We start from the raw sequence: 6,000 nt of genomic DNA on the forward strand, positions 1-6,000 counted from the left end.
GGAGAAACGTTTAAATCTCTCTGTCGTAAAATCAAAACTGAGTACAATTCTTTTGTTCCTGAAAATTCTATCCTCAGCAAGCCAGAAAGTATTTCCCTGTGAAGACACCTGATTTGGCAGTGTGAGCTTGCAGTCGAGTGCAATGTCATCACGAACCCTCCATGAATCAGAGCCAAACTCATAGATTTCAGACGTATTGTTTAGTTGGAAATCGTGCCGGCACCTCAAGATTTTGTAGCTATGGTAAGATTTGTTCTTCTGGTATCCTAGAGCAAAGTTAGAGGAATAACCAGTAGTTTTGGGATGGATCCACCTGGTTTCTCCCAAACATGGATTCCACACAACGAGTCTATTGTTATTGGTGAAGCACAACAACAAACCGCCGCAATGTAACACTTGGGTTATATCCACTTGTTCTAAATTAGAATGGAGGCCAACTGCACCCTTAACCTCTATAAAGAGTTCCATCGTCTGCAAGTAGATCGCAACCGACATAGAGTTGTTGCCGGAACCCTACAGAGTATTTCTTCTAACAAATCCGGTGTAAGATCAGATATCATCATTATTTCTCTCCCAAGCAAGAAAAGAACGAGTAGCAAAACAAGAAACTAGGGTTTTGATTTTCTCTGCATTTATGGCCCTTGAGCCAATCTTGTTATTATGATGTATATAAAAATGTAAACACATCCGCTAAAAAGCTACTAATTCCTTTTCCTATGTGGATTCTGTACGACAAGTTCTAATTTACTTGAGTTTTTATTTACACTGGGTTATATAATTTACAAATTTCATTGTTTTTTATTTAAACTAAGACCCAAACTAACCCCACAATTCTAAAACTACAAAACATATTAAATAGAGAGAATGGTTCAATTACAGAATCTATATGATCCCACTCCAACACCTGGTTTACGGATAGTCAGACCTTTGTACCTGAGGAAGCTAAGCTACAAGCCCACTCACACAGTTAGGCATTGGAATAAAATCCTTGATCGAAATCCAGACCGAATCCAAACTAAAAATGAATTTTAATTTTTTTTGTTTGATTATAAGAGGTTGGTTGTAATTTCACAAAGTTTTTGAGTTACTTTTGCATGTGACTGAAGTTTGTGTATACTTTTGTGTTTAAAATCAAGTTTAAGTCATTTTTGATAAATTTTCTAAATATATAAGTCATAGATATCCGGATATCCGAAATATTTTGGATCAGATCGGGTTTGGTCTTTGATTCTTTAGATACCAATTTTTTTAACCCATTTGGATATTTAACTAGTTTATATTCGGTCGGATTCTATTCGGCTCTTTGGATTCAAGTTTTTTTTACCCAATCCTATTTTATCATATAAAAAAATGAAAGCATATTTCACAGAGATTATTTGATGAAAAAAAAAAAAAAATATATATATATATATATATATATATACTGCCATATATTTTAGCTATTAAATCTCCATAAAAAAGATTGACATATTAATTTAAATTTATAATATTGACTTATATAATTTGGTCACATATAAAAATTTCTTGAATGCTAAATTTTGAAGAAGAAAAATCCGTGTAAATGTTTGTATTAGTTCATATAAAAATAAGGTTATATTATTTAATTGTTTAATATTCCATTGAATTTGTAAATTTAACGTATGAATAGTACAATTTCATCACATATTTTTTTTAACCCAAATATAAAAATTTGAAACTAAATTTACTTACAAATACATAAAGTCAGTCCACTAGGGCCTTGGACGCGAATCAATTGGCTTGTTGCGAACTCGTAGCTAGGCCTGAGACTTTTATCCGAGATTCGATCCGGATCCGATCCGAAAATTCGGATATCCGGAGGGACCGAATCCGGATACCCGTAGGGACCGAATCCGGATCCGGATAGTAAAATGTTGGATCCGGATATCTTGATTTTTTAGTCCGGATATCTGGATCCGTAAGTTTTATTAATAACTATTTCATAAACAGTAATATATAGAAACAGTAATATATAAAAACTAACTTTATTTAATATATTTTCATTTTATAATAGTATATGTAAATTTTATGTAAATTTTGTAATATTATACATAGAAATAATTAAAATCATTATATAAATTATTTTTAATATTTTATATATATTAATATCATTTATTTATTTATTTTAAGGATCCAAATCCGGATCCGGATATCCGCCAGATATTACAATTTTTAGAAGGATATCCGACACCCGGATATCCGAGAACCCCTGATTCGGATAATGATAGTAAAATTATGGATCCGCCGGATAAGGATCCAGATCCGGATACCTTAAAATTGTCTGAATACCCGATCCGTCTCATGCGTACTCGTAACCATACTTGTGGACTATTGTGGGTAATAATGCACCCATTACCCATAATAATGTAATTTATCAAAATGTTCATGATTAAAAATGCTTGCGAATGATTTTATATTTTTTTTATTTTATAACTTCCACTATTCCACTAACGTTCATTCTATTTTTTAAAAAAAATGTATTCATAACATTTCCTGCGAGTTGCACCCATTACCCATACTTGTTACAACCATAAGTGTCAGTTTACCTATTAAAATAAATATTTTGGTCATTTTGATCTTTGTGGACTATTTATGAAAAAAGAAATTAGGATCATCCTAGAGAAATTCTCTTTAATTTATTAAGACAAAAATTGTATTTTTCCTATTTGAAACTAAAAATAAATGTGCCTAAAGTAAATATAAAAGTGGTATTAAGAATATTGTACTCTAAAACATTTCTCTATATATAGTGATAGTATAATTATTTAGGGTATTATAACTGCCTAAAATATTTCAAAAATCTTGGTTTCTGGTTTGTTTCGAATCTTTATGGATTCTATTCAGGTTCATATAAACCATTTATTTTTAATAAAAAATTAAATTCATATATATTTTAAAATTTCTAAAAATTTAAAAATAATTTATAACATATAAATTTAAATAATGTATGTCCAAAATACACAAAGTTAACATAAAAAAAATTTTAGCTTGAATATTTGGATGGAAAATCAATAGATATTTTAGATATTTACTTTAAAATATTTATATATTTTCAAGTATTTTGGACAATTTCAAAATGTCTTATATATTTTGGATATTAAATCTAAAGTAACTAATATATTATGTAAAAATATAGGACTCTTTGAAAAACTGACACAAAACTCAAATTCAAACACAAAACTAACTCATGACTTTTTGGAACTTTTATTTGTCATATTCACTCTAAAAGTTTGGATTATTCACGAAAATGTCATTACTTTCTTTTAAATTTTTCTTTTTTCTGAAAATGGTTGTTTTACTCAATCATCATCATCTTTCTATTTTATTTACAACACTAGGTAGTAATCCGCGTCTTGCGCGTGATGAGATTATTCATTTCGTAACTTTTAAGATAAGAAGACATTAATTCTATTTAATCTGGATATCAGCTCAGTTTTAGGTTGATTTTTTCGGATTTTAATTTCCTATTATATAATTACCATTCTAAATATATATTTATTTTCGTTTATTCGGTTAAAATGTTTGAGGTTTATGGTTGTTTGGTGAAAAACCAAAGACTATTATTATTTGTTTGGTTTCATGTATTTTAGACAATCATGATATCAACCAATCGTTTAGAATGAGAGACATTACATTTTTGTTGCAGCCATTTGAGAGGAAGAGAATGAATATGTAAAAAAAATTATATAGGGAGATAAATATTCTAATAAGATTAAATATTTTTGTTTCAAAAGACTTTCAAATAAATTTTCTAATATAAGACTTCCTAGAAGACTTGAAAATTGTCCAGACCATAAATTTACTATTCGTCTAGAAGACTTCCGTAGAAATCATCTAGTGCATTATTTGTTAGAAGACTTAGTCACCTACACCATAAACTCAAAATAACTAATTAGAAATAAACACTTCATAAAACTTAAAATCAACTTTAAAAGTTTTTAATATACATAAAACTAGACACATATAAATCAAAATTTAATTTTTTTCAAAAAAAAAAAGTTAAGCTTCCAAAATGTAACCCAAGAATACAAACAATACTACAATACCAAACCTTAAACCAAAGAATACCTTGACATATTACATTCACTCATCTATGTTGAAAACAATTCAATTATACAATATCTTAATTTATATCATTTAAAAATGTTTATAAACATGATTTCAATTTTCCTTCCATCAAAATATTTCTTATAATATTTAAAAATTATTTTAAAATCTACTAATTTTTTTGCCCAACCCTATTTTATCATATAAAAAATGAAAGCATATTTCACAAAAATTATTTGATGAAAATAATAAAAAATATATATATATATATACCGCCATATATTTTAGCAATTGAATCTCCATAAAAAATATTGGCATATCAATTTAAAGTTATAATATTGACTTTTATAATTTGGTCAGATACAAACATTTCTAGAATGCTAAATTTTGAAGAAAAAAAAATCAGTGTAAATGTTTTTATTATTTCATTTAAAATTAAGGTTGATTCTTTAATATTCCAATAAATTTGTAAATACATATAATATTTTTTCGGGAATCGGTTGAGAATTTCCGACAGAAACCAATTTGTTTTGGAAATTTATTTTATTTAACAATATTATAGTTTTATTTAATTTAAAAATTAAAAGCAAATAAATTATTTTTTGGTTAATTTTCAAAAATTCACGACGAAAATTCACATGTACTATTGTACTATTCATATGTATTTACAAATGTATTGGAATATTAAAGAATCAACCTTAATTTTATACGAACTAATAAAAACATTTACACGGATTTTTTTTCTTCAAAATTTAGCATTCTAGAAATGTTTGTATCTGACCAAATTATAAAATTCAATATTATAACTTTAAATTGATATGCTAATATTTTTTATGGAGATTTAATTGCTAAAATATATGGCGGTATATATATTTATATATTGTTTATTATCTTCATCAAATAATTTTTGTGAAATATGATTTCATTTTTATATGATAAAATAGGGTTGGGCGAAAAAGATTAGTAGATTTTAAAATAATTTTTAAATATTATAAGAAATATTTGATGGAAGGAAAATTGCAATCATGTTTATAAACATTTGTAAATGATATAAATTAAGATCTAGTACAATTGAATTGTTTTCAACATAGATGAGTGAATGTAATGTGTCAATGTATTCTTTGGTTTAAGGTTTGGTATTCTAATATTGTTTGTATTCTTGGGTTACATTTTGGAAGCTTAACTTTTTTTTTTTGAAAAAATTAAATTTTGACTTTTATATGTCTAGTTTTATGTATATTAAAAACTTTTAAAGTTGATTTTAAGTTTTATGAAGTGTTTGTTTTTAGTTAGTTAGTTATTTTGAGTTTATGGTTTAGGTGACTAAGTTTTCCAGCAAATAATGCACTAGATGACTTCCGCGAAAGTCTTTTGGACGAATAGTAAATTCATGGTCTAGACGACTTTCAAGTAAGTCTTGTAGGAAGTTTTATATTAGAAGACTTACTTGAAACTTTTCCGAATCAATAATATTTAACCTTATTAGAATTTTTATCTCAATATATAAAGAAAATTTATATGGATTACGAGAACAGGTCTGGGAGAGACTAACTCGGTATGGATTATCGCGCTCTGAACCATGGTTTATTATTGGAGATCTAAACGAGATAACTGGAAATCATGAAAAGGATGGGGGATCCCTGAGAAGTGCCACCTCATTCATACCCTTTAACAATATGATAAAGAATAGTGGTCTACTAGAATTCCCGGCTCGAGGTAATAAATGGTCATGGCAAGCGAAGAGAGGTAAAGGAAAAGGAGCAATGACGATCAGGTGTAGATTGGATAGGGCCTTGGCAAATGAGGAGTGGCATACACTGTTCCCATGTTCTTACATAGAATATTTGAGGATGGTGGGCTCTGATCATCGCCCTATGATAGCTTTTTTGGAGGATAAGGTATTAAGGAAAAAAAGGGGTCAGTTCAGGTTTGATA

The sequence above is a fragment of the Brassica oleracea genome, chromosome C3, assembly GCF_000695525.1.
Source record: "Brassica oleracea var. oleracea cultivar TO1000 chromosome C3, BOL, whole genome shotgun sequence".
NCBI classification, from domain to species: Eukaryota; Viridiplantae; Streptophyta; class Magnoliopsida; order Brassicales; family Brassicaceae; genus Brassica; species Brassica oleracea.